Source organism: Amblyomma americanum, chromosome 6, assembly GCF_052857255.1.
Source record: "Amblyomma americanum isolate KBUSLIRL-KWMA chromosome 6, ASM5285725v1, whole genome shotgun sequence".
In the NCBI taxonomy this organism is placed as follows: domain Eukaryota; kingdom Metazoa; phylum Arthropoda; class Arachnida; order Ixodida; family Ixodidae; genus Amblyomma; species Amblyomma americanum.
This window is the reverse complement of record NC_135502.1, coordinates 81,270,440-81,280,175: the sequence shown is the minus strand read 5'-3', so window position 1 is coordinate 81,280,175 and position 9,736 is coordinate 81,270,440.

Genomic DNA, 9,736 nt, shown 5'->3' with positions numbered 1-9,736 from the left:
AAACGACATGTAAAGCTCTAGCAGCGGCTGAAGCACAGTTTTCCATCCAGCTTTCATGGCAGGGAGTGGCAAAAAGTCACCTGCTAGGGAGGTTGACTGCGGCCTTCTTCCATTGCGTTGCCTTTGACACGCTTTTTTTTGTTTTTCTCTTCCTAGCACTCCCTTCCTTTTGTAATTAGTCTTAACGCTCCATTTTGCTATTGGTTTTTTGTTTTCAGTTTTTTTTTCTATTATTCAGTTTGATTCCTCTACTCCTTTCCTCACACCACCCCCTACCCATTTCTCCTCCTCCCATTATTTCCTCACCTGGGCGGTTGTCCTGTTGTTTCTCTCGGCCCTTTCTTTTCATTTAAAGATTGGTAGCAAGCTTCGGTGCCCCCTCGTTATTATACCGAAATTTCTCTGTTCGCCACACTTCGCACGCCGTAAATGTTTTAATTCCTTAGCATTAAACCCCACACCGGGAATAATAAGCGTCCATCGTCCGGCGGCGTACAGTTACGTACACTTGCCGCATGCCTCACCTGCCACCTGGCAGGGGACAAGAGCAACGTGCCACCTGCCACGGTTGGTAGGAGATAGATAAGATAAGGACCAGTTGAGAAGAAATTACAACCAAGGGGAAGGCCTTATGATGGAAGGCCTTATGACAATGTATTGTCGCAGCATGATGACAAGCATCCGCTTAATTTTTTCCTTTAAGTTGCGTCTTCCTTGCGGCTCTTCGCTCAACTTTTCAGCCGCATCCTACACATTATTTCGATTTCGCAAGCACCTGGTTCTCGTTAGCAGAACCTTAGGTTTCAAGCGCAGTGCTGCATGCGGTAGGCTTGTTTGTTAAAAAACGTTCCTCCTGGACTGGGTTTTTAAGAAGGCGTTGGCTCGCCGCCTCTCTTCTTGAATAAATCTCCGTTTTTCGCCACTTTTTGTGTCGTGTTAGTCGCTGTACGTTCTCCTCGCCCTCATCCCAACATAATGTGGCGCCAGATAGTCCCGCTCTTAACTCTAGCATGGGGAACTTCGTTCCCTCTATGTGACAATGGCCAGCCACCGCGATAACTGTTCTTTGTTTGTGCTGCTGGACTGGCTTCTACTATTTTCCGTTCTGTGTACAACTGTTTCCACAAATACTTGTAATTTACACCTGTCTACTTACTGCACGGGCCAGAATTTTACAAATGTCTTCCTGAGGACCCAGAAGAATGTTTCCCCTACGGTTTTCGTACTCTATATATTGTCGCGAATATTTGTACTGTTTGTTCAAGCAGCGGTAATCAATGCAGAATCAAAGTGCGCCGTCTTTCTCTCTCAGTAGAACAACCGGTGCCGCCCAGGGGCTCTTTGAAGGCTGGATGACGTCGTTGCGAAGCGCCGACACACGATAGGGGCTTTGGCGGACAGGTCGGACCTGCTTATCGGTTATAATGCGGTGCTTGACAATTGGTGTTTGTCGGACCTTCGGCGATGTCGAAAAACACTCACTGTAGCTTTGAAGCAGATTGCGGATCTGGTCTTGTCTGCTCCTGGGCAGGGCTTGGTTGATGTCGAAAGTAGGCTAGTTCTCTTGGTCAGGCGAATATTCTGCGGATAGGCCGGAGAGGCCGAAGGAGTCTCGTACGTCGGATATTTCATCGGAGAAAGCAATCGCCGTTCCTCTGTTCATGTGCCGGTATTCTTCGCTGAAGTTAGCAGTACTTCAGCCTGGCCATTGCGGAAATGTGCGATGCCTCTTGCGATGTTCCTCGATCTAGAAGCAATTGCATGTTCCCTTCGATGATGGCTTCAGTGTTACTGGCTTTCGTGGCGCATACGTTGATGATCACGTTTGAGCGGCGTGGGACGCTACATTAATTGCTCCTTATCCAAAAACGGGGCGTTCATGTGCCACTGACACGTCGATCAGCCTTTCAAGTAGGGGGTAGAGTTCCTAAATAATCGAATGAGGATCGTGAGGCAATGCTTTCCTGCCTAACCTTAAGCATGTCGCGCGTGATTTGATGAGGTTTTTGATGGTTTTTGTTTATATATTTTACCCCTGAACAAAACATTTTAGTTGCCAGTAGCACTTTGTCCCCCCCCCCCCCCCCCCCTGTGCGTTGTTCTTGTAACACTTGAATTTTTCACTATTCACCTGTTCCTCCAGGACACTCAGGGCAAGGTGATGTTCCAGAGTTCTCATCAAAGGGATGGCCTCGTCCGTCGAAAGCGTGATCAGCTTGGTTCGCAGGTCGATGATCTCCTGATGCTCATTCCAGAAATCCATACCCAAGATCACTTCGCGGGAACATTGAAATAGCACAACGAAGGTCGCAGGATAGGCATGTCCTTTGACAGTCACTCGCGCTGTGCATAGTCCTGGTGGCATAATGAGGTGACCCCCTGCGGTGCGTATTTGTGGGCAGTCCGAAGCGGTCGTGACTCTTTTTTAATTAGCTGCGCAGCGAATATTCCGTCCATCACCGAGTATTCCGCTCCTGTGTCGACAAGAGCGGTAACTTTCCGGCCGTCGATAACCACTTCTAAGTCGAATGTCCTGGCTCTTGCGTTGCATGTCGTCCTCGACGTCGGGTCACGGCTTCATCGGGTATGGGAATCGGGGGTATAACTTGCCGTCGAAGCTTTTCTCGGTAGCGGCGTCGTTTTGAAGGCGATTCGTGTCGTGGTCGAGGTTGTCATTGTATGCGGCGTCGACGTGTCTGGGGCGGCGTCTTCGTGCGGCAGTGTCGTTGGAGGATCTTCGGTGTTTCGCTCGGGAGCAAACTCACCTCCAGAGGTTGGTGTTTTTAGTTTCCCCGCCAGGGACTGGGAGACCTTCCTCGTACCGCGGCTGCGTAGCTGCGGCGTGGCGACGAAAAGCGCGAGGTTGACGGCGATGGTGTGGGCGACAGGCGATTCGGTGCGTTCTCGATGCAGGTACTCGTCGATTTCTTGCGGGCGTTGGCCGAAGCGTGGTCGTGGTGCGTCAACGGCAAATCCGCGAAGACTGATACGTCCGTACGGGCAGTGACGAAGAACATGGCCGGCCTCAGAGCAATGGAAGCACAACGGCCAGTTTTCTGAAGTCCTCCAGGCGTCCCATTTCCCGGGGCTTGAACGTCGCTCATATGCTGGGCGGGCGGAGGCAAGGAGGCGGCGTTCTGGAACGAGTGATTCATCTCGGAGAGGACGTTGGGGCTGAGGAGCGCATACTGCAGCGGTGTAGGCCATGGCCTAGGGTTCTGTGGTCGTAGGGGTGCGAAGTGCGTGTTGCACTTTTTCCCGTATTACATCCATGAACGTCGCTGCTTGCGGCTGTGGCGAGGATGGCCAGTCCTCGTAGCTCCCCGCGGACGATTTCGCGGATAACTTCTGCAAGCTGTCCAACGTGATGCTCATCGTGTCCGGACGAATTGCAGAGACATAAGCAGGGCGGCTATATACTGCCGAGTCCGGGCGTCGAGGTTCTTCTCGATGGTGCAGGCTTCAGGAGATCGGTATGGACTTGCTTGGCCCTTTCTAAACGTCAACGTCTGAAAATAAAATAGACGCCAACATGACCCGCTACGCCGGGCCAAAAGCCCTACCGAACAGAACAGCAACAGAAGTTGCCAAATTTTTACTTCAGTGTTTTCTTCTGCGACACGGCAGCCCCGATGTGCTCTTCACGCACAGATGAACAGCATTCATGGCAGAAATGACGCAAGCCCATCCTGCGTTACAGCCAAACCAGCCATTGGAGGACAAGTGCATACCATCCGCAGACCAACGGACTGACCGAGCGCCTGAACAAAACCATCGCCAATATGCTCGCCATCTATGTCGATGCCGAACACAAGACCTGGGACGTCATCCTGCTTTACGTCGTCTTGGCCTACAACACCGCAGTGCAGGAGACCAGCAAGATGACTACTTTTAGGCTCGTCCATGGCAGGGAGGCCGCGACCACGCTAGACGCCATGCTGCCCAACGTTGCCGAAGAAGATAACGTCCACGTCGCCGCCAACCTTCTACGCGCAGAAGCCCGAAGACTTGCACGAATACAGATCAAGCCCGAGTGTAGGTTCGGAGGCCCATTCGCCGTCACGGATTGAGTAAAAAGCTTTTGCGCCGCTATTTCCTCCCGTAGAATGTTCTTCTTCGGCTAGTTGAACTGGACTATGAAGTCGTCCCTGACGAAATGACTGCATTTCCGCGACGCCACGTACGACCAGAAGTTGCCCACATCGTCCGTCTAACGCTCTATTATGCGCGCTAAAAATTAGGGACGCTGTGTTTCCACACTCTGTTTATTTTGCACAATCCGTTTTGTTTCTGGTCGCCTTAAGTTTTAAAGCACCATGTCGATGCTTACTTGAGAGGGGAGTAATACGAATCTCTGCAGTGGTTTTTCAGTCTTCAAAGCTGCTGGCACTCCGCTTTATCGCCTTGTTTGCGATGTAAGACGCGACCAGATTCTACGTTGTTCCAGAATGTTCTAGTAACTTTGCCCGCCCTATCTCGAAAGTTTGCTATCAGCTTTAAATCGAGCATGGCTGAGAGCGGCAGAATTTCTGTTCGACGACCACCGAGCACGCATGTTGCTACGGCCGCCGCCGAGTAATTCTGTCCATTGTGGGCACAAGTCAGCCCAAATAAAGAGTTTTATTTAGACGCCATTTTCGCTTTCTTTCTGCTCTCCGGATTGCAGTGAGAGTATTATAACATACTTGTTGACGAAGGACGTTTTTATACCCGGTGCAGGCAAGATGAGACAGCAATTGCGGCCGATACGCAACAGCCCGATCGCAACATCCTTGTCTTCCAAGGCAGCTATGCGCCACCTTGCAAAACATGGTGGCATTATGCCCACTTCCAAAAAAGGAGAGTTTTGACGTGATTTCGACAGCATCGCTGTCGACGTAAGCTTAAAACGAAAAATTAATGAACAAAGAAAAAAGAAACAATCCAAGCGTCGCAACTGAAGGGCGCGACGATTCCTACGCGCTTGGCGTTACGGTGTATAGTAGGGCTTAATCCGCACAACGTGCACAATGTCAGAGCTTGGCTGTCGGCGTCGCTATTGCGCGGCACCATCCGGAAGCACTTGATACTTAACATTACTAACACGCCGTAGTTCTTTCTAAGGGCCAAAATAGCGGCAAAGCAGTTTCTCAGACAAGCATTTGGCTATGGACAGGAGTCCACATCCACATTTGGTCAACAACTCGATGGCGAAGGTTTTAGCGGCACGCATCTGCGCTATGCTGCTGCCCAGTGTGCACGCGGGCCGGCCGACGGGCTTCTTCAGCACGTCGGGCCTCGGAGGCGAGCTGGTCATCGTTTGGGCACAGGAGCACGGCATCGAGCATGCTCTGCACTTCACGTCCGTACAGAAGGCGAGACAACGTGAATCGCGTAGTTTACTGGAGGGCGGTATTGTAGGCAAAGGTTACATACAAAGTTATTTTGCAACTAAGAAAAAAAATGTAACAAAAAGGTTCCCTGCCCGTGCCACTGGGTATAATGGGCTAAAATGTGACATACAGCAGGACCTCATCCTTAGTTTCGGCCTGGACATCTACGGACATAGACAGTGTAGGGGTGCGTTTATAATGTGTCCTTGGAGACACTGTGTAGGATCTTGCAGCGTATTCAGGCCTAGCCAGCACCAAGAGAGCGGGGAACCTTGTCTTCAGGCGCAACGTTATGTCGGCGTATGCGGGTAGCGAAACCGATGACAGTTCGTACACTACAATAGCATGGCCGCAAAGATCCTGTTCAATCGCTCCGTCAGGCCATCGCTCTACGGATGGTAAGCTGTTATCTTGTGGTGAGTCGTGCAGCTCAACTGAAAAATGTGCGATTAGCTGCGCTGTAAACGGCGCTCCTTTGTCGGCAATGGCGTGCCAAGGGGCGCCTTGGCGCAAGACCATGTTGTGCACCAAAAACTGTGGAAAAAAAAAACTGTGCCAAGAGAGTTCCCGCTGGTCTCGGCGAGGCGAGTCAAATAGTCTGTAGCAACTAGTGAGGCGCAGGCCTTGCCCCATTAAGTGAAAATCCATGCGTGCGTGTGCGCGCGCTCGTGTGTGTGTGTGTGTGTGTGTGTGTGTGTGTGTGTGTGTGTGTGTGTGTGTGTGTGTGTGTGTGTGTGTGTGTGTGTGTGTGTGTGTGTGTGTGTGTGTGTGTGTGTGTGTGTGTGTGTGTGTGTGTGTGTGTGTGTGTGTGTGTGTGTGTGTGTGTGTGTGTGTGTGTGTGTGTGTGTGTGTGTGTGTGTGTGTGTGTGTGTGTGTGTGTGTGTGTGTGTGTGTGAGAGAGATAGAGAGACACTCGATGGTACCCATAAAAGCTGGCGTCCACATGCAACCTGGCAAGTGGCAGATAAATTAATTATTGTCCTCGCGAGCTGGCTTGCGAAGAGCAATCTGGATCGCGCAAATTCCACCGGTGGTACCACCTGCCATCGCAGGGCATTATGAGGACTCCCAGGGATCAATGTTAAGTAAAGAAAGAAGAATTCTGCATATATGGGTATTAGCCTATTAGCTATGACGTCACGCCCTTAAGACGGATCACCGTGCAGATCAGAAGGAGTGCGGCGGCGTCACGGCAGCGGCTACGTAGAGCCACGCAGAGGTAGAATTGCCAGCTGCGTGGCGCCGGGGTACATCACGCCGCAGGGCGCGGAGACGGCGTTCACGAAGTGAGCTGGCAGGCTTAAGCATTCTCACAGTTAAAAAGTCTGCCTACCATTTTATTCATTGTTTCCGGCCAGCTACAAATGTAAAGGACCGAGGAGGTCTCTTATTTGGTCGAACGGAGAGCGAGGGGGTGTAACGGGCTTGAGAAGCCCCGGCGGCTAAAGGGTTGGCGTGTTCCGGCGCAGTTATCCTCGGCAGCTTTAACGTAGCGTTAGACAGCGGCTGAGAGTCCATGAAAGTAGCACATGCTCTGCACTCTGACGAGTGTCCATGAGAAACCCAAGTGGTCAGGCGTGGGCTCATCGTGGCATACGAAAAGAATGCCGGCGCGGAGATCGGGTGCAATTACTAGAAAGTAAACTCTGTCATGGCTCTCGTGTTCTTCGTGTACAAGAGACCTTCCCGAAAACAGGAGCCAAAACGTCGAGAGAAGTGTGGAGTAAGAGTCGTACCGCACTCTTCAAGGCAGTCAATGAGAGGGCGAATGTGCGCGTCAGCCCGCTGCCCGGTCATTAAGTCTGAGGCGGTGAGCGTACCAAGGAAGCCGCTGTCATCATCGGGTGCTGCGTCGCCAGGATCGACTGGGGCGCGCGAGAGCGTGTCGGCGTCTTCGTGTTTACGGCCTGACTTGTATACAATAGTGATGTAAAATTCATGGAGCCGTAAGCTCCAGCGTGCCAGGCGTCCGGACGGGCCTCGTAAATTGGCCAGCCAGCATAGACAGCGATGATCGGTAACGACTCTGAATAGACAGGCGCGTATATAAGGGCAAAAATAATGGCGTCACAGACGGCCGCAAGACATTCTATTTCAGATGTCGAGTAATTGCTTTAGGCGTGGAAGAGAGTGAGGCTAGCATAGGTGAAAACGCTCGCATGGGCCCTCTTGGTGTTGGACAAAGAGTGCCAAGACCGATGTTGCTGGCGTCGGTGTGGATCTCGATGTTGGCATCCAACCGAAGATGTCAGCATCCAGACGAACGAGGTGTTATTCCTGGTGAGGGACCTTAAGGGCTCCGAAATCGTACGAAAGTCAGCAATAAAGCACCGATAATATGCACAAAGACCAAGGAAGCGCTGGACAGATTTCTTGTCGGTAAGAATGGGAAAACATCCGACGGCGGCAGTCTTTTTCGGGGCGCGTCCGTACTTCTTCAGCGCTAACAACATGACCCATATGTTTGAGCTTTTTGTGACCGAAATCGAACTTCTGGGTCTTCAGCGCTAGGCCACCGGACCGGAGGGCATCGAGGGCAGCCTGCAGTCACTGAAGCTGGTGATTAAACTTTTCCGAAAAAACAACAACAAGGCAAGGTGCCGTCCAAGCACGCAAGGCAACTTTTCCAATTGAGGCCTGCGAGGATAGTGTATATCATCCCTTGAAACGCAGCCGGGACGGAGCACGAGCCAAAAGGAAACACTTTGAATTCACAGAGGCGATTGGGAGTCACAAAAGCGCTTTTTTCGCCATGCTGTTAGTCTAGTTAAATTTAAAAATAGCCACTCTCAAGTACTTAGCGTGCCGTAATCTGTCAAGCGAGTCGTCAATGCGCGCCTAAGGGTTGTTGTCCTTTTTCGTCACACTGTTCAGTTTTGCATAGTCGACATAAAACCTGAGAAGGCTTTCCTTCCTAACCAGGACGGCAGGCGAAGAACACGAGCTTTGAGAAGTTTGAACAGTTCCATCGTCAGGCATCTCCGAACTTAAGTCTTGATCACCGCCTGTTCTTTAGACGAAATACGATAAGGCTGCTGCCCTATAGGGCGAGCGCCGTCATAGGTGATGGCGCGGTGTTGTCTGACGGGGTTTGACGAACCTTGGAGCAATAAGTGAAGCACGACTTGAATACTTGCAGCAGTTGCTCAAGGCCAACCGTTGCTTCCCAGACAGGTGGTAATTGGTTCCGACGTTTTCAAGGCAGGGTTCGTCGGTGCCTGCTGCCGCAGATACAAAACAAACTAGAATATCGACAACATGGCCGGCAAAAGCGACAGAAGTTCCTGAAAAAAAGTGCCGCTGCTCATTAGAAAATGAACAAGGATCGCAGAACGGCCACCACTCAGCGTTAACAGACTACGAGCGGCGCAAATGCCTTGAGTCAGCAGGAGTAAATGGTTAGCCTCTGCGACCGCTACTGCTGCATCGACCGCTCAAAAGTCAATGCCGAGAATGCGATCCCGGCGTCGATCACACAGAACGACGCAGCTGACGACGATCGTAGATCCGTTAGTCTGAACGCGTGCCGTGCAAATCCCTTTGAAGTAATGAGATGACCACTGACAGCATAAAGAGACTAAGGGTAAGCAGTTTTTCAGAAGAGTCGCCAATTTACCGCTAAGGATCGAATAGTCGGCCCCGGTGTCCACCAACGCACTCACGCTGTGACCGTCGAGAATAACAGGCATACGTCCAAAGAAACCCGGTTGTCGAGCTCGGATGAGGTTGCCATCGGTTCGCGGTCGGAGCATCGGCGGCGACGGGAGGTGCTCAGCGCAGCGACTCCCAGTCACCTCGGCGCTGAAGGTCGCTGGTCTGTTTTCCCGTCGAGGGCTACGCGACCGACCCTCTGCTGCTCGCAAGGAGCTGCGGGTAGAGCGGCTCTGTCAAGGTGAGCACGATTGACGCGGCACACGAGATGGAATTCGCTGTTCCGCAAGGTAGCCTTCAATGGCAGTGGGTCGGTGGCCAAAGCGGGGTCTGTGCGAATCGGCGCGAAAGCCCTGTAGGCCAAGGACTCGATAATAGCGATGGCGGGTATAGATGGCCTGGTTCTCCACAGTGAAAGCAAAGTAACCGGTTGTCAGCTTTGCGCCTGACGTCGGCCTTCCGTAGGGGCACTCGGCGATCGTCGAAATACTGCAGTGGTGGCACTGAGGGCAGCGGGACAGGAGTCACTGCGGGAATCGGTGGTGGCGGGGCGGGAGCCGCACGCCTCGCAACTTCGGCGTTGATGGGACGCTGGTATAATCTTCCAGTAGAAGTGGTGTTTCGACAATAGGGCCTCGGGCTCCTGTTGCACCTCCTCGCGTACATGAGCGGAATTCGAACCCAGCGCAGGTTGCGAAGGGTAATCCTTCGCA